Below are 21,406 nucleotides of genomic sequence, written 5' to 3' on the forward strand. Positions count from 1 at the left end.
CTCTCTAGGACATTCAGAAGCCAAGTTATAAGCCCACAAAGGTGTAACTGGACTACTTATTTAAAGAGACACCAGATCCGGTGACCTTTGGGACATGGTTTGACCCCCTTAGGAAAGTGCTATCATCATGAAACGTTCAGATCACTTACAACTCAATAGATTCTACCTTCCTGTAATGTTTCAGCCTGATTGGACCTTGTTTTCACAAAAATGGACCCAGAATGATGTGAAATTGTGCTTCGTGCAACATAATTCTGGGTGCCATTTAAAAACCATAAGTGCTAATGACTCCATTCCTTTTTGTAGTTGTAGGGACTGTTGATTGGAGTACACTAAAATAAACCTGATCTCTCTAGGACATTCAGAAGCCAAGTTATAAGCCCACAAATGTGTAACTGGACTACTTCTTTAAATTGACACCAGATCCGGTGACCTTTGGGACATGGTTTGACCCCCTTAGGAAAGTGCTATCATCATGAAACGTTCAGATCACTTACAACTCAATAGATTCTACCTTCCTGTAACGTTTCAGCCTGATTGGACCTTGTTTTCACACAAATGGACCCAGAATGATGTGAAATTGTGCTTCGTGCAACATAATTCTGGGTGCCATTTACAAACCATAAGTGCTAATGACTCCATTCCTTTTTGTGGTTGTAGGGGCTGTTGATTGGAGTACACTAAAACAAACCTAACCTCTCTAGGACATTCAGAAGCCAAGTTATAAGCCCACAAAGGTGTAACTGGACTACTTCTTTAAAGTGACACCAGGCCCGGTGACCTTTGGGACATGGTTTTACCCCCTATAGGAATGTGCGATCATCTTGAAATGTTCAGATCACTTACAACTCAATAGATTCTACCTTCTTGTAGCGTTTCAGCCTGATTGGACCTTGTTTTCACACAAATGGACCCAGAATGATGTGAAATTGTGCTTCGTGCAACATAATTCTGGGTGCCATTTACAAACCATAAGTGCTAATGACTCCATTCCTTTTTGTGGTTGTAGGGGCTGTTGATTGGAGTACACTAAAACAAACCTGATCTCTCTAGGACATTCAGAAGCCAAGTTATAAGCCCACAAATGTGTAACTGGACTACTTCTTTAAATTGACACCAGATCCGGTGATCTTTGGGACATGGTTTGACCCCCTTAGGAAAGTGCTATCATCATGAAACGTTCAGATCACTTTTAACTCAGTAGATTCTACCGTCCTGTAACGTTTCAGCATGATTGGACATTGTTTTCACACAAATGAACCCAGAATGATGTGAAATTGTGCTTCGTGCAACATAATTGTGGGTGCCATTTAAAAACCATAAGTGCAATTGTCTCCATTCCTTTTTGTGGTTGTAGGGGCTGTTGATTGGAGTACACTAAAGCAAACCTGATCTCTCTAGGACATTCAGAAGCCAAGTTATAAGCCCACAAATGTGTAACTGGACTACTTCTTTAGACACCAGATCCGGTGACCTTTGGGACATGGTTTGACCCCCTTAGGGAAGTGCTATCATCATGAAACGTTCAGATCACTTACAACTTAATAGATTCTACCTTCCTGTAATGTTTCAGCCTGATTGGACCTTGTTTTCACACAAATGGACCCAGAATGATGTGAAATTGTGCTTCGTGCAATATAATTTTGGGTGCCATTTACAAACCATAAGTGCTAATGACTCTATTCGTTTTTGTGGTTGTAGGGGCTGTTGATTGGAGTACACTAAAACAAACCTGATCTCTCTAGGACATTCAGAAGCCAAGTTATAAGCCCACAAATGTGTAACTGGACTACTTCTTTAAATTGACACCACTTCTGGTGACCTTTGGGACATGGTTTGAACCCCTTAGGAAAGTGCTATCATCATGAAACGTTCAGATCACTTACAACTCAATAGATTCTAGCTTTCTGTAACGTTTCAGCCTGATTGGACCTTGTTTTCACACAAATGAACCCAGAATGGTGTGAAATTGTGCTTCGTGCAACATAATTCTGGGTGCCATTTAAAAACCATAAGTGCTAATGACTCCATTCCTTTTTGTGGTTGTAGGGGCTTTTGATTAGAGTACACTAAAACAAACCTAACCTCTCTAGGACATTCAGAAGCCAAGTTATAAGCCCACAAAGGTGTAACTGGACTACTTCTTTAAAGTGACACCAGGCCCGGTGACATTTGGGACATGGTTTGACCCCCATAGGCATGTGCGATCATCTTGAAACGTTCAGATCACTTACAACTCAATAGATTCTACCTTCCTGTATTGTTTCAGCCTGATTGGACCTTGTTTTTACACAAATGAACCCAGAATGATGTGAAATTGTGCTTCGTGCAACATAATTCTGGGTGCCATTTAAAAACCATAAGTGCTAATGTCTCCATTCCTTTTTGTGGTTGTAGGGGCTGTTGATTGGAGTACACTAAAACAAACCTGATCGATCGCTCTAGGACATTCAGGAGCCAAGGTTTAAGCCCACAAATGTGTAACTGGACTACTTCTTTAAATTGACACCAGATCCGGTGACAATTGGGACATGGTTTGACCCCCTTAGGAAAGTGCTATCATCATGAAACGTTCAGATCACTTACAACGCAATAGATTCTACCTTCCTGTAACGTTTCAGCCTGATTGGACCTTGTTTTCACACAAATGAACCCAGACTGATGTGAAATTGTGCTTCGTGCAACATAATTCTGGGTGCCATTTAGAAACCATAAGTGCTAATGACTCCATTCCTTTTTGTGGTTGTAGGGGCTGTTGATTGGAGTACACTAAAACAAACCTGACCTCTCTAGGACATTCAGAAGCCAAGTTATAAGCCCACAAATGTGTAACTGGACTACTTCTTTAAAGTAACACCTGATCCGGTGACCTTTGGGACATGGTTTGACCCCCTTAGGAAAGTGCTATCATCATGAAACATTCAGATAACTTACAACTCAATAGATTCTACCTTCCTGTAACGTTTCAGCCTGATTGGACCTTGTTTTCACACAAATGAACCCAGAATGATGTGAAATTGTGCTTCGTGCAACATAATTCTGGTTGCCATTTAAAAACCATAAGTGCTAATGACTCCATTCCTTTTTGTGGTTGTAGGGGCTGTTGATTGGAGTACACTAAAACAAACCTAACCTCTCTAGGACATTCAGAAGCCAAGTTATAAGCCCACAAAGGTGTAACTGGACTACTTATTTAAAGAGACACCAGATCCGGTGACCTTTGGGACATGGTTTGACCCCCTTAGGAAAGTGCTATCATCATGAAACGTTCAGATCACTTACAACTCAATAGATTCTACCTTCCTGTAATGTTTCAGCCTGATTGGACCTTGTTTTCACAAAAATGGACCCAGAATGATGTGAAATTGTGCTTCGTGCAACATAATTCTGGGTGCCATTTAAAAACCATAAGTGCTAATGACTCCATTCCTTTTTGTGGTTGTAGGGGCTGTTGATTGGAGTACAATAAAATAAACCTGATCTCTCTAGGACATTCAGAAGCCAAGTTATAAGCCCACAAATATGTAACTGGACTACTTCTTTAAATTAACACCAGATCCGGTGACCTTTGGGACATGGTTTGGCCCCCTTAGGAAAGTGCTATCATCATGAAACGTTCAGATCACTTACAACTCAATAGATTCTACCTTCCTGTAACGTTTCAGCCTGATTGGACCTTGTTTTCACACAAATGGACCCAGAATGATGTGAAATTGTGCTTCGTGCAACATAATTCTGGGTGCCATTTACAAACCATAAGTGCTAATGACTCCATTCCTTTTTGTGGTTGTAGGGGCTGTTGATTGGAGTACACTAAAACAAACCTGACCTCTCTAGGACATTCAGAAGCCAAGTTATAAGCCCACAAATGTGTAACTGGACCTCTTCTTTAAAGTAACACCTGATCCGGTGACCTTTGGGACATGGTTTGACCCCCTTAGGAAAGTGCTATCATCATGAAACATTCAGATAACTTACAACTCAATAGATTCTACCTTCCTGTAACGTTTCAGCCTGATTGGACCTTGTTTTCACACAAATGAACCCAGAATGATGTGAAATTGTGCTTCGTGCAACATAATTCTGGTTGCCATTTAAAAACCATAAGTGCTAATGACTCCATTCCTTTTTGTGGTTGTAGGGGCTGTTGATTGGAGTACACTAAAACAAACCTAACCTCTCTAGGACATTCAGAAGCCAAGTTATAAGCCCACAAAGGTGTAACTGGACTACTTATTTAAAGAGACACCAGATCCGGTGACCTTTGGGACATGGTTTGACCCCCTTAGGAAAGTGCTATCATCATGAAACGTTCAGATCACTTACAACTCAATAGATTCTACCTTCCTGTAATGTTTCAGCCTGATTGGACCTTGTTTTCACAAAAATGGACCCAGAATGATGTGAAATTGTGCTTCGTGCAACATAATTCTGGGTGCCATTTAAAAACCATAAGTGCTAATGACTCCATTCCTTTTTGTGGTTGTAGGGGCTGTTGATTGGAGTACAATAAAATAAACCTGATCTCTCTAGGACATTCAGAAGCCAAGTTATAAGCCCACAAATATGTAACTGGACTACTTCTTTAAATTAACACCAGATCCGGTGACCTTTGGGACATGGTTTGGCCCCCTTAGGAAAGTGCTATCATCATGAAACGTTCAGATCACTTACAACTCAATAGATTCTACCTTCCTGTAACGTTTCAGCCTGATTGGACCTTGTTTTCACACAAATGGACCCAGAATGATGTGAAATTGTGCTTCGTGCAACATAATTCTGGGTGCCATTTACAAACCATAAGTGCTAATGACTCCATTCCTTTTTGTGGTTGTAGGGGCTGTTGATTGGAGTACACTAAAACAAACCTGACCTCTCTAGGACATTCAGAAGCCAAGTTATAAGCCCACAAATGTGTAACTGGACTACTTCTTTAAAGTAACACCTGATCCGGTGACCTTTGGGACATGGTTTGACCCCCTTAGGAAAGTGCTATCATCATGAAACATTCAGATAACTTACAACTCAATAGATTCTACCTTCCTGTAACGTTTCAGCCTGATTGGACCTTGTTTTCACACAAATGAACCCAGAATGATGTGAAATTGTGCTTCGTGCAACATAATTCTGGTTGCCATTTAAAAACCATAAGTGCTAATGACTCCATTCCTTTTTGTGGTTGTAGGGGCTGTTGATTGGAGTACACTAAAACAAACCTAACCTCTCTAGGACATTCAGAAGCCAAGTTATAAGCCCACAAAGGTGTAACTGGACTACTTATTTAAAGAGACACCAGATCCGGTGACCTTTGGGACATGGTTTGACCCCCTTAGGAAAGTGCTATCATCATGAAACGTTCAGATCACTTACAACTCAATAGATTCTACCTTCCTGTAATGTTTCAGCCTGATTGGACCTTGTTTTCACAAAAATGGACCCAGAATGATGTGAAATTGTGCTTCGTGCAACATAATTCTGGGTGCCATTTAAAAACCATAAGTGCTAATGACTCCATTCCTTTTTGTGGTTGTAGGGGCTGTTGATTGGAGAACAATAAAATAAACCTGATCTCTCTAGGACATTCAGAAGCCAAGTTATAAGCCCACAAATATGTAACTGGACTACTTCTTTAAATTAACACCAGATCCGGTGACCTTTGGGACATGGTTTGGCCCCCTTAGGAAAGTGCTATCATCATGAAACGTTCAGATCACTTACAACTCAATAGATTCTACCTTCCTGTAACGTTTCAGCCTGATTGGACCTTGTTTTCACACAAATGGACCCAGAATGATGTGAAATTGTGCTTCGTGCAACATAATTCTGGGTGCCATTTACAAACCATAAGTGCTAATGACTCCATTCCTTTTTGTGGTTGTAGGGGCTGTTGATTGGAGTACACTAAAACAAACCTAACCTCTCTAGCACATTCAGAAGCCAAGTTATAATCCCACAAATGTGTAACTGGACTACTTCTTTAAATTGACACCAGGCCCGGTGACCTTTGGGACATGGTTTTACCCCCTATAGGAATGTGCGATCATCTTGAAACGTTCAGATCACTTACAACTCAATAGATTCTAACTTCTTGTAGCGTTTCAGCCTGATTGGACCTTGTTTTCACACAAATGGACCCAGAATGATGTGAAATTGTGCTTCGTGCAACATAATTCTGGGTGCCATTTACAAACCATAAGTGCTAATGACTCCATTCCTTTTTGTGGTTGTAGGGGCTGTTGATTGGAGTACACTAAAACAAACCTGATCTCTCTAGGACATTCAGAAGCCAAGTTATAAGCCCACAACTGTGTAACTGGACTACTTCTTTAAATTGACACCAGATCCGGTGATCTTTGGGACATGGTTTGACCCCCTTAGGAAAGTGCTATCATCATGAAACGTTCAGATCACTTACAACTCAATAGATTCTAGCTTCCTGTAACGTTTCAGCCTGATTGGACCTTGTTTTCACACAAATGAACCCAGAATGATGTGAAATTGTGCTTCATGCAACATAATTCTGGGTGCCATTTAAAAACCATAAGTGCAATTGTCTCCATTCCTTTTTGTGGTTGTAGGGGCTGTTGATTGGAGTACACTAAAGCAAACCTGATCGCTCTAGGACATTCAGAAGCCAAGTTATAAGCCCACAAATGTGTAACTGGACTACTACTTTAAATTGACACCAGATCCGGTGACCTTTGGGACATGGTTTGACCCCCTTAGGAAAGTGCTATCATCATGAAACGTTCAGATCACTTACAACTCAATAGATTCTACCTTCCTGTAACGTTTCAGCCTGATTGGACCTTGTTTTCAAACAAATGAACCCAGAATGATGTGAAATTGTGCTTCGTGCAACATAATTCTGGGTGCAATTTAAAAACCATAAGTGCTAATGACTCCATTCATTTTTGTGGTTGTAGGGGCTGTTGATTGGAGTATACTAAAACAAACATGATCTCTCTAGGACATTCAGAAGCCAAGTTATAAGCCCACAAATGTGTAACTGGACTACTTCTTTAGACACCAGATCCGGTGACCTTTGGGACATGGTGTGACCCCCTTAGGGAAATGCTATCATCATGAAACGTTCAGATCACTTACAACTTAATAGATTCTACCTTCCTGTAACGTTTCAGCCGGATTGGACCTTGTTTTCACACAAATTGACCCAGAATGATGTGAAATTGTGCTTCGTGCAACATAATTCTGGGTTCCACTTACAAACCATAAGTGCTAATGACTCCATTCCTTTTTGCGGTTGTAGGGGCTGTTGATTGGAGTACATTAAAACAAACCTGATCTCTCTAGGACATTCATAAGCCAAGTTATAAGCCCACAAGTGTAACTGGACTACTTCTTTAAATTGACACCAGATCCAGTGACCTTTGGGAGATGGTTTGACCCCCTTAGGAAAGTGCTATCATCATGAAACATTCAGATCAGTTACAACTCAATAGATTCTACCTTCCTGTAACGTTTCAGCCTGATTGGACCTTGTTTTCACACAAATGAACCCAGAATGATGTGAAATTGTGCTTCGTGCAACATAATTCTGGGTGCCATTTAAAAACCATAAGTGCTAATGACTCCATTCCTTTTTGTAGTTGTAGGGGCTGTTGATTGGAGTATACTAAAACAAACCTGATCTCTCTAGGACATTCAGAAGCCAAGTTATAAGCCCACAAAGGTGTAACTGGACTACTTCTTTAAAGGGACACTTGGCCCGGTGACCTTTGGGACATGGTTTGACCCCCTATAGGAATGTGCGATCATCTTGAAACGTTCAGATCACTTACAACTCAATAGATTCTACCTTCTTGTAGCGTTTCAGCCGGATTGGACCTTGTTTTCACACAAATTGACCCAGAATGATGTGAAATTGTGCTTCGTGCAATATAATTCTGGGTGCCACTTACAAACCATAAGTGCTAATGACTCCATTCCTTTTTGTGGTTGTAGGGGCTGTTGATTGGAGTACATTAAAACAAACCTGATCTCTCTAGGACATTCATAAGCCAAGTTATAAGCCCACAAATGTGTAACTGGACTACTTCTTTAAATTGACACCAGATCCAGTGACCTTTGGGACATGGTTTGACCCCCTTAGGAAAGTGCTATCATCATGAAACGTTCAGATCACTTACAACTCAATAGATTCTACCTTCCTGTAACGTTTCAGCCTGATTGGACCTTGTTTTCACACAAATGAACCCAGAATGATGTGAAATTGTGCTTCGTGCAACATAATTCTGGGTGCCATTTAAAAACCATAAGTGCTAATGACTCCATTCCTTTTTGTAGTTGTAGGGACTGTTGATTGGAGTACACTAAAATAAACCTGATCTCTCTAGGACATTCAGAAGCCAAGTTATAAGCCCACAAATGTGTAACTGGACTACTTCTTTAAATTGACACCAGATCCGGTGACCTTTGGGACATGGTTTGACCCCCTTAGGAAAGTGCTATCATCATGAAACGTTCAGATCACTTACAACTCAATAGATTCTACCTTCCTGTAACGTTTCAGCCTGATTGGACCTTGTTTTCACACAAATGGACCCAGAATGATGTGAAATTGTGCTTCGTGCAACATAATTCTGGGTGCCATTTACAAACCATAAGTGCTAATGACTCCATTCCTTTTTGTGGTTGTAGGGGCTGTTGATTGGAGTACACTAAAACAAACCTAACCTCTCTAGGACATTCAGAAGCCAAGTTATAAGCCCACAAAGGTGTAACTGGACTACTTCTTTAAAGTGACACCAGGCCCGGTGACCTTTGGGACATGGTTTTACCCCCTATAGGAATGTGCGATCATCTTGAAATGTTCAGATCACTTACAACTCAATAGATTCTACCTTCTTGTAGTGTTTCAGCCTGATTGGACCTTGTTTTCACACAAATGGACCCAGAATGATGTGAAATTGTGCTTCGTGCAACATAATTCTGGGTGCCATTTACAAACCATAAGTGCTAATGACTCCATTCCTTTTTGTGGTTGTAGGGGCTGTTGATTGGAGTACACTAAAAAAACCTGATCTCTCTAGGACATTCAGAAGCCAAGTTATAAGCCCACAAATGTGTAACTGGACTACTTCTTTAAATTGACACCAGATCCGGTGATCTTTGGGACATGGTTTGACCCCCTTAGGAAAGTGCTATCATCATGAAACGTTCAGATCACTTTTAACTCAGTAGATTCTACCGTCCTGTAACGTTTCAGCATGATTGGACCTTGTTTTCACACAAATGAACCCAGAATGATGTGAAATTGTGCTTCGTGCAACATAATTCTGGGTGCCATTTAAAAACCATAAGTGCAATTGTCTCCATTCCTTTTTGTGGTTGTAGGGGCTGTTGATTGGAGTACACTAAAACAAACCTGATCGATCGCTCTAGGACATTCAGGAGCCAAGGTTTAAGCCCACAAATGTGTAACTGGACTACTTCTTTAAATTGACACCAGATCCGGTGACCTTTGGGACATGGTTTGACCCCCTTAGGAAAGTGCTATCATCATGAAACGTTCAGATCACTTACAACGCAATAGATTCTACCTTCCTGTAACGTTTCAGCCTGATTGGACCTTGTTTTCACACAAATGAACCCAGACTGATGTGAAAGTGTGCTTCGTGCAACATAATTCTGGGTGCCATTTACAAACCATAAGTGCTAATGACTCCATTCCTTTTTGTGGTTGTAGGGGCTGTTGATTGGAGTACACTAAAACAAACCTGACCTCTCTAGGACATTCAGAAGCCAAGTTATAAGCCCACAAATGTGTAACTGGACTACTTCTTTAAAGTGACACCAGATCCGGTGACCTTTGGGACATGGTTTGACCCCCTTAGGAAAGTGCTATCATCATGAAACGTTCAGATAACTTACAACTCAATAGATTCTACCTTCCTGTAACGTTTCAGCCTGATTGGACCTTGTTTTCACACAAATGAACCCAGAATGATGTGAAATTGTGCTTCGTGCAACATAATTCTGGGTGCCATTTAAAAACCATAAGTGCTAATGACTCCATTCCTTTTTGTGGTTGTAGGGGCTGTTGATTGGAGTACACTAAAACAAACCTAACCTCTCTAGGAAATTCAGAAGCCAAGTTATAAGCCCACAAAGGTGTAACTGGACTACTTATTTAAAGAGACACCAGATCCGGTGACCTTTGGGACATGGTTTGACCCCCTTAGGAAAGTGCTATCATCATGAAACGTTCAGATCACTTACAACTCAATAGATTCTACCTTCCTGTAACGTTTCAGCCTGATTGGACCTTGTTTTCACACAAATGGACCCAGAATGATGTGAAATTGTGCTTCGTGCAACATAATTCTGGGTGCCATTTACAAACCATAAGTGCTAATGACTCCATTCCTTTTTGTGGTTGTAGGGGCTGTTGATTGGAGTACAATAAAATAAACCTGATCTCTCTAGGACATTCAGAAGCCAAGTTATAAGCCCACAAATATGTAACTGGACTACTTCTTTAATCTAACACCAGATCCGGTGACCTTTGGGACATGGTTTGGACCCCTTAGGAAAGTGCTATCATCATGAAACGTTCAGATCACTTACAACTCAATAGATTCTACCTTCCTGTAACGTTTCAGCCTGATTGGACCTTGTTTTCACACAAATGGACCCAGAATGATGTGAAATTGTGCTTCGTGCAACATAATTCTGGGTGCCATTTACAAACCATAAGTGCTAATGACTCCATTCCTTTTTGTGGTTGTAGGGGCTGTTGATTGGAGTACACTAAAACAAACCTAACCTCTCTAGGACATTCAGAAGCCAAGTTATAATCCCACAAATGTGTAACTGGACTACTTCTTTAAATTGACACCAGGCCCGGTGACCTTTGGGACATGGTTTTACCCCCTATAGGAATGTGCGATCATCTTGAAACGTTCAGATCACTTACAACTCAATAGATTCTACCTTCCTGTAATGTTTCAGCCTGATTGGACCTTGTTTTCACACAAATGAACCCAGACTGATGTGAAATTGTGCTTCGTGCAACATAATTCTGGGTGCCATTTAAAAACCATAAGTGCTAATGACTCCATTCCTTTTTGTGGTTGTAGGGGCTGTTGATTGGAGTACAATAAAATAAACCTGATCTCTCTAGGACATTCAGAAGCCAAGTTATAAGCCCACAAATGTGTAACTGGACTACTTCTTTAGATACCAGATCCGGTGACCTTTGGGACATGGTTTGACCCCCTTAGGGAAGTGCTATCATCATGAAACGTTCAGATCACTTACAACTTAATAGATTCTACCTTCCTGTAATGTTTCAGCCTGATTGGACCTTGTTTTCACACAAATGGACCCAGAATGATGTGAAATTGTGCTTCGTGCAACATAATTCTGGGTGCCATTTAAAAACCATAAGTGCAATTGTCTCCATTCCTTTTTGTGGTTGTAGGGGCTGTTGATTGGAGTACACTAAAACAAACCTGATCGATCGCTCTAGGACATTCAGGAGCCAAGGTTTAAGCCCACAAATGTGTAACTGGACTACTTCTTTAAATTGACAACAGATCCGGTGACCTTTGGGACATGGTTTGACCCCCTTAGGAAAGTGCTATCATCATGAAACGTTCAGATCACTTACAACGCAATAGATTCTACCTTCCTGTAACGTTTCAGCCTGATTGGACCTTGTTTTCACACAAATGAACCCAGACTGATGTGAAAGTGTGCTTCGTGCAACATAATTCTGGGTGCCATTTACAAACCATAAGTGCTAATGACTCCATTCCTTTTTGTGGTTGTAGGGGCTGTTGATTGGAGTACACTAAAACAAACCTGACCTCTCTAGGACATTCAGAAGCCAAGTTATAAGCCCACAAATGTGTAACTGGACTACTTCTTTAAAGTGACACCAGATCCGGTGACCTTTGGGACATGGTTTGACCCCCTTAGGAAAGTGCTATCATCATGAAACGTTCAGATAACTTACAACTCAATAGATTCTACCTTCCTGTAACGTTTCAGCCTGATTGGACCTTGTTTTCACACAAATGAACCCAGAATGATGTGAAATTGTGCTTCGTGCAACATAATTCTGGGTGCCATTTAAAAACCATAAGTGCTAATGACTCCATTCCTTTTTGTGGTTGTAGGGGCTGTTGATTGGAGTACACTAAAACAAACCTAACCTCTCTAGGAAATTCAGAAGCCAAGTTATAAGCCCACAAAGGTGTAACTGGACTACTTATTTAAAGAGACACCAGATCCGGTGACCTTTGGGACATGGTTTGACCCCCTTAGGAAAGTGCTATCATCATGAAACGTTCAGATCACTTACAACTCAATAGATTCTACCTTCCTGTAACGTTTCAGCCTGATTGGACCTTGTTTTCACACAAATGGACCCAGAATGATGTGAAATTGTGCTTCGTGCAACATAATTCTGGGTGCCATTTACAAACCATAAGTGCTAATGACTCCATTCCTTTTTGTGGTTGTAGGGGCTGTTGATTGGAGTACAATAAAATAAACCTGATCTCTCTAGGACATTCAGAAGCCAAGTTATAAGCCCACAAATATGTAACTGGACTACTTCTTTAATCTAACACCAGATCCGGTGACCTTTGGGACATGGTTTGGACCCCTTAGGAAAGTGCTATCATCATGAAACGTTCAGATCACTTACAACTCAATAGATTCTACCTTCCTGTAACGTTTCAGCCTGATTGGACCTTGTTTTCACACAAATGGACCCAGAATGATGTGAAATTGTGCTTCGTGCAACATAATTCTGGGTGCCATTTACAAACCATAAGTGCTAATGACTCCATTCCTTTTTGTGGTTGTAGGGGCTGTTGATTGGAGTACACTAAAACAAACCTAACCTCTCTAGGACATTCAGAAGCCAAGTTATAATCCCACAAATGTGTAACTGGACTACTTCTTTAAATTGACACCAGGCCCGGTGACCTTTGGGACATGGTTTTACCCCCTATAGGAATGTGCGATCATCTTGAAACGTTCAGATCACTTACAACTCAATAGATCCTACCTTCTTGTAGCGTTTCAGCCTGATTGGACCTTGTTTTCACACAAATGGACCCAGAATGATGTGAAATTGTGCTTCGTGCAACATAATTCTGGGTGCCATTTACAAACCATAAGTGCTAATGACTCCATTCCTTTTTGTGGTTGTAGGGGCTGTTGATTGGAGTACACTAAAACAAACCTGATCTCTCTAGGACATTCAGAAGCCAAGTTATAAGCCCACAACTGTGTAACTGGACTACTTCTTTAAATTGACACCAGATCCGGTGATCTTTGGGACATGGTTTGACCCCCTTAGGAAAGTGCTATCATCATGAAACGTTCAGATCACTTACAACTCAATAGATTCTAGCTTCCTGTAACGTTTCAGCCTGATTGGACCTTGTTTTCACACAAATGAACCCAGAATGATGTGAAAATGTGCTTCGTGCAACATAATTCTGGGTGCCATTTAAAAACCATAAGTGCTAATGACTCCATTCCTTTTTGTGGTTGTAGGGGCTGTTGATTGGAGTACACTAAAACAAACCTGATCTCTCTAGGACATTCAGAAGCCAAGTTAGAAGCCCACACATGTGTAACTGGACTACTTCTTTAAATTGACACCAGATCCGGTGACCTTTGGGACATGGTGTGACCCCCTTAGGAAAGTGCTATCATCATGAAACGTTCAGATCACTTACAACTCAATAGATTCTACCTTCCTGTAACGTTTCAGCCTGATTGGACCTTGTTTTCACACAAATGGACCCAGAATGATGTGAAATTGTGCTTCGTGCAACATAATTCTGGGTGCCATTTACAAACCATAAGTGCAAATGACTCCATTCCTTTTTGTGGTTGTAGGGGCTGTTGATTGGAGTACACTAAAACAACCCTGACCTCTCTAGGACATTCAGAAGCCAAGTTATAAGCCCACAAATGTGTAACTGGACTACTTCTTTAAAGTGACACCAGGCCCGGTGACCTTTGGGACATGGTTTGACCCCCTATAGGAATGTGCGATCATCATGAAACATTCAGATCACTTACAACTCAATAGATTCTACCTTCTTGTAGCGTTTCAGCCGGATTGGACCTTGTTTTCACACAAATTGACCCAGAATGATGTGAAATTGTGCTTCGTGCAATATAATTCTGGGTGCCACTTACAAACCATAAGTGCTAATGACTCCATTCCTTTTTGTGGTTGTAGGGGCTGTTGATTGGAGTATACTAAAACAAACCTGATCTCTCTTCGACATTCAGAAGCCAAGTTATAAGCCCACAAATGTGTAACTAGACTACTTCTTTAGACACCAGATCCGGTGAACTTTGGGACATGGTTTGACCCCCTTAGGAAAGTGCTATCATCATGAAACGTTCAGATCACTTACAACTCAATAGATTCTACCTTCCTGTAACGTTTCAGCCTGATTGGACCTTGTTTTCACACAAATGGACCCAGAATGATGTGAAATTGTGCTTCGTGCAACATAATTCTGGGTGCCATTTACAAACCATAAGTGCAAATGACTCCATTCCTTTTTGTGGTTGTAGGGGCTGTTGATTGGAGTACACTAAAACAACCCTGACCTCTCTAGGACATTCAGAAGCCAAGTTATAAGCCCACAAATGTGTAACTGGACTACTTCTTTAAAGTGACACCAGGCCCGGTGACCTTTGGGACATGGTTTGACCCCCTATAGGAATGTGCGATCATCATGAAACATTCAGATCACTTACAACTCAATAGATTCTACCTTCTTGTAGCGTTTCAGCCGGGTTGGACCTTGTTTTCACACAAATTGACCCAGAATGATGTGAAATTGTGCTTCGTGCAATATAATTCTGGGTGCCACTTACAAACCATAAGTGCTAATGACTCCATTCCTTTTTGTGGTTGTAGGGGCTGTTGATTGGAGTATACTAAAACAAACCTGATCTCTCTAGGACATTCAGAAGCCAAGTTATAAGCCCACAAATGTGTAACTGGACTACTTCTTTAGACACCAGATCCGGTGAACTTTGGGACATGGTTTGACCCCCTTAGGAAAGTGCTATCATCATGAAACGTTCAGATCACTTACAACTCAATAGATTCTACCTTCCTGTAACGTTTCAGCCTGATTGGACCTTGTTTTCACACAAATGAACCCAGAATGATGTGAAATTGTGCTTCGTGCAACATAATTCTGGGTGCCATTTAAAAACCATGAGTGCTAATGTCTCCATTCCTTTTTGTGGTTCTAGGGGCTGTTGATTGGAGTACACTAAAACAAACCTGATCGCTCTAGGACATTCAGAAGCCAAGTTATAAGCCCACAAATGTGTAACTGGACTACAACTTTAAATTGACACCAGATCCGGTGACCTTTGAGACATGGTCTGACCCCCTTAGGAAAGTGCTATCATCATGAAACCTTCAGATCACTTACAACTCAATAGATTCTACCTTCATGTAACGTTTCAGCCTGATTGGACCTTGTTTTCACACAAATGAACCCAGAATGATGTGAAATTGTGCTTCGTGCAAAATAATTCTGGGTGCCATTTAAAAGCCATAAGTGCTAATGACTCCATTCCTTTTTGTGGTTGTAGGGGCTGTTGATTGGAGTACACTAAAACAAACCTGATCGCTCTAGGACATTCAGAAGCCAAGTTATAAGCCCACAAATGTGTAACTGGACTACTTCTTTAAATTGACACCAGATCCGGTGACCTTTGGGACATGGTTTGACCCCCTTAGGAAAGTGCTATCATCATTAAACGTTCAGATCACTTACAACTCAATAGATTCTACCTTCCTGTAACATTTCAGCCTGATTGGACCTTGTTTTCATACAAATGAACCCAGAATGATGTGAAATTGTGCTTCGTGCAACGTAATTCTGGGTGCCATTTACAAACCATAAGTGCTAATGACTCCATTCCTTTTTGTGGTTGTAGGGGCTTTTGATTAGAGTACACTAAAACAAACCTAACCTCTCTAGGACATTCAGAAGCCAAGTTATAAGCCCTTAAAGGTGTAACTGGACTACTTCTTTAAAGTGACACCAGGCCCGGTGACATTTGGGACATGGTTTGACCCCCTATAGGCATGTGCGTTCATCTTGAAACGTTCAGATCACTTACAACTCAATAGATTCTACCTTCCTGTATTGTTTCAGCCTGATTGGACCTTGTTTTAACACAAATGGACCCAGAATGATGTGAAATTGTGCTTCGTGCAACATAATTCTGGGTGCCATTTACAAACCATAAGTGCTAATGACTCCATTCCTTTTTGTGGTTGTAGGGGCTGTTGATTGGAGTACAATAAAATAAACCTGATCTCTCTAGGACATTCAGAAGCCAAGTTATAAGCCCACAAATATGTAACTGGACTACTTCTTTAAATTGACACCAGATCCGGTGACCTTTGGGACATGGTTTGGCCCCCTTAGGAAAGTGCTATCATCATGAAACGTTCAGATCACTTACAACTCAATAGATTCTACCTTCCTGTAACGTTTCAGCCTGATTGGACCTTGTTTTCACACAAATGGACCCAGAATGATGTGAAATTGTGCTTCGTGCAACATAATTCTGGGTGCCATTTACAAACCATAAGTGCTAATGACTCCATTCCTTTTTGTGGTTGTAGGGGCTGTTGATTGGAGTACACTAAAACAAACCTAACCTCTCTAGGACATTCAGAAGCCAAGTTATAATCCCACAAATGTGTAACTGGACTACTTCTTTAAATTGACACCAGGCCCGGTGACCTTTGGGACATGGTTTTACCCCCTATAGGAATGTGCGATCATCTTGAAACGTTCAGATCACTTACAACTCAATAGATTCTACCTTCTTGTAGCGTTTCAGCCTGATTGGACCTTGTTTTCACACAAATGGACCCAGAATGATGTGAAATTGTGCTTCGTGCAACATAATTCTGGGTGCCATTTACAAAATATAAGTGCTAATGACTCCATTCCTTTTTGTGGTTGTAGGGGCTGTTGATTGGAGTACACTAAAACAAACCTGATCGATCGCTCTAGGACATTCAGAAGCCAAGGTTTAAGACCACAAATGTGTAACTGGACTACTTCTTTAAATTGACACCAGATCCGGTGACCTTTGGGACATGGTTTGACCCCCTTAGGAAAGTGCTATCATCATGAAACGTTCAGATCACTTACAACTCAATAGATTCTACCTTTCTGTAACGTTTCAGCCTGATTGGACCTTGTTTTCACACAAATGGACCCAGAATGATGTGAAATTGTGCTTCGTGCAACATAATTCTGGGTGCCATTTACAAACCATAAGTGCTAATGACTCCATTCCTTTTTGTGGTTGTAGGGGCTGTTGATTGGAGTATACTAAAACAAACCTGATCTCTCTAGGACATTCAGAAGCCAAGTTATAAGCCCACAAAGGTGTAACTGGACTACTTCTTTAAAGGGACACTTGGCCCGGTGACCTTTGGGACATGGTTTGACCCCCTATAGGAATGTGCGATCATCTTGAAACGTTCAGATCACTTACAACTCAATAGATTCTACCTTCTTGTAGCGTTTCAGCCGGATTGGACCTTGTTTTCACACAAATTGACCCAGAATGATGTGAAATTGTGCTTCGTGCAATATAATTCTGGGTGCCACTTACAAACCATAAGTGCTAATGACTCCATTCCTTTTTGTGGTTGTAGGGGCTGTTGATTGGAGTACATTAAAACAAACCTGATCTCTCTAGGACATTCATAAGCCAAGTTATAAGCCCACAAATGTGTAACTGGACTACTTCTTTAAATTGACACCAGATCCAGTGACCTTTGGGACATGGTTTGACCCCCTTAGGAAAGTGCTATCATCATGAAACGTTCAGATCACTTACAACTCAATAGATTTTACCTTCCTGTAACGTTTCAGCCTGATTGGACCTTGTTTTCACACAAATGAACCCAGAATGATGTGAAATTGTGCTTCGTGCAACATAATTCTGGGTGCCATTTAAAAACCATAAGTGCTAATGACTCCATTCCTTTTTGTAGTTGTAGGGGCTGTTGATTGGAGTACACTAAAGCAAACCTGATTGCTCTAGGAATTTCAGAAGCCAAGTTATAAGCCCACAAATGTGTAACTGGACTACTTCTTTAAATTGACACCAGATCCGGTGACCTTTGGGACATGGTTTGACCCCCTTAGGAAAGTGCTATCATCATGAAACGTTCAGATCACTTACAACTCAATAGATTCTACCTTCCTGTAACGTTTCAGCCTGATTGGACCTTGTTTTCACACAAATGGACCCAGAATGATGTGAAATTGTGCTTCGTGCAACATAATTCTGGGTGCCATTTACAAACCAGAAGTGCTAATGACTCCATTCCTTTTTGTGGTTGTAGGGGCTGTTGATTGGAGTACACTAAAACAAACCTAACCTCTCTAGGACATTCAGAAGCCAAGTTATAAGCCCACAAATGTGTAACTGGACTACTTCTTTAAATTGACACCAGATCCGGTGATCTTTGGGACATGGTTTGACCCCCTTAGGAAAGTGCGATCATCATGAAACGTTCAGATCACTTATAACTCAGTAGATTCTACCTTCCTGTAACGTTTCAGCATGATTGGACCTTGTTTTCACACAAATGAACCCAGAATGATGTGAAATTGTGCTTCGTGCAACATAATTCTGGGTGCCATTTAAAAACCATAAGTGCAATTGTCTCCATTCCTTTTTGTGATTGTAGGGGCTGTTGATTGGAGTACACTAAAGCAAACCTGATCGCTCTAGGACATTCAGAAGCCAAGTTATAAGCCCACAAATGTGTAACTGGACTACTTCTTTAAATTGACACCAGATCCGGTGACCTTTGGGACATGGTTTGACCCCCTTAGGAAAGTGCTATCATCATGAAACGTTCAGATCACTTACAACTCAATAGATTCTACCTTCCTGTAACGTTTCAGCCTGATTGGACCTTGTTTTCAAACAAATGAACCCAGAATGATGTGAAATTGTGCTTCGTGCAACATAATTCTGGGTGCAATTTAAAAACCATAAGTGCTAATGACTCCATTCCTTTTTGTGGTTCTAGGGGCTGTTGATTGGAGTATACTAAAACAAACCTGATCTCTCTAGGACATTCAGAAGCCAAGTTATAAGCCCACAAATGTGTAACTGGACTACTTCTTTAGATACCAGATCCGGTGACCTTTGGGACATGGTTTGACCCCCTTAGGGAAGTGCTATCATCATGAAACGTTCAGATCACTTACAACTTAATAGATTCTACCTTCCTGTAATGTTTCAGCCTGATTGGACCTTGTTTTCACACAAATGGACCCAGAATGATGTGAAATTGTGCTTCGTGCAACATAATTCTGGGTGCCATTTAAAAACCATAAGTGCTAATGACTCCATTCCTTTTTGTGGTTGTAGGGGCTGTTGATTGGAGTACAATAAAATAAACCTGATCTCTCTAGGACATTCAGAAGCCAAGTTATAAGCCCACAAATATGTAACTGGACTACTTCTTTAAATTAACACCAGATCCGGTGACCTTTGGGACATGGTTTGGCCCCCTTAGGAAAGTGCTATCATCATGAAACGTTCAGATCACTTACAACTCAATAGATTCTACCTTCCTGTAACGTTTCAGCCTGATTGGACCTTGTTTTCACACAAATGGACCCAGAATGATGTGAAATTGTGCTTCGTGCAACATAATTCTGGGTGCCATTTACAAACCATAAGTGCTAATGACTCCATTCCTTTTTGTGGTTGTAGGGGCTGTTTATTGGAGTACACTAAAACAAACCTAACCTCTCTAGGACATTCAGAAGCCAAGTTATAATCCCACAAATGTGTAACTGGACTACTTCTTTAAATTGACACCAGGCCCGGTGACCTTTGGGACATGGTTTTACCCCCTATAGGAATGTGCGATCATCTTGAAACGTTCAGATCACTTACAACTCAATAGATTCTACCTTCTTGTAGCGTTTCAGCCTGATTGGACCTTGTTTTCACACAAATGGACCCAGAATGATGTGAAATTGTGCTTCGTGCAACATAATTCTGGGTGCCATTTACAAACCATAAGTGCTAATGACTCCATTCCTTTTTGTGGTTGTAGGGGCTGTTGATTGGAGTACACTAAAACAAAACTGATCTCTCTAGGACATTCAGAAGCCAAGTTATAAGCCCACAACTGTGTAACTGGACTACTTCTTTAAATTGACACCAGATCCGGTGATCTTTGGGACATGGTTTGACCCCCTTAGGAAAGTGCTATCATCATGAAACGTTCAGATCACTTACAACTCAATAGATTCTAGCTTCCTGTAACGTTTCAGCCTGATTGGACCTTGTTTTCACACAAATGAACCCAGAATGATGTGAAATTGTGCTTCGTGCAACATAATTCTGGGTGCCATTTAAAAACCATAAGTGCTAATGACTCCATTCCTTTTTTTGGTTGTAGGGGCTGTTGATTGGAGTACACTAAAACAAACCTGATCTCTCTAGGACATTCAGAAGCCAAGTTATAAGCCCACACATGTGTAACTGGACTACTTCTTTAAATTGACACCAGATCCGGTGACCTTTGGGACATGGTGTGACCCCCTTAGGAAAGTGCTATCATCATGAAACGTTCAGAAAACTTACAACTCAATAGATTCTACCTTCCTGTAACCTTTCAGCCTTATTGGACCTTGTTTTCACACAAATGGACCCAGAATGATGTGAAATTGTGCTTCGTGCAACATAATTCTGGGTGCCATTTACAAACCATAAGTGCAAATGACTCCATTCCTTTTTGTGGTTGTAGGGGCTGTTGATTGGAGTACACTAAAACAACCCTGACCTCTCTAGGACATTCAGAAGCCAAGTTATAAGCCCACAAATGTGTAACTGGACTACTTCTTTAAAGTGACACCAGATCCGGTGACCTTTGGGACATGGTTTGACCCCCTTAGGAAACTGCGATCATCATGAAACGTTCAGATCACTTACAACTCAAAAGATTCTACCTTCATGTAACGTTTCAGCCTGATTGGACCTTGTTTTCACACAAATGAACCCAGAATGATGTGAAATTGTGCTTCGTGCAACATAATTCTGGGTGCCATTTAAAAACCATAAGTGCTAATGACTCCATTCCTTTTTGTGGTTGTAGGGGCTGTTGATTGGAGTATACTAAAACAAACCTGATCTCTCTAGGACATTCAGAAGCCAAGTTATAAGCCCACAAATGTGTAACTGGACTACTTCTTTAGACACCAGATCCGGTGACCTTTGGGACATGGTTTGACCCCCTTAGGAAAGTGCTATCATCATGAAACGTTCAGATCACTTACAACTCAATAGATTCTACCTTCCTGTAACGTTT

Source organism: Nothobranchius furzeri, chromosome 6, assembly GCF_043380555.1.
Source record: "Nothobranchius furzeri strain GRZ-AD chromosome 6, NfurGRZ-RIMD1, whole genome shotgun sequence".
Classification (NCBI taxonomy): domain Eukaryota; kingdom Metazoa; phylum Chordata; class Actinopteri; order Cyprinodontiformes; family Nothobranchiidae; genus Nothobranchius; species Nothobranchius furzeri.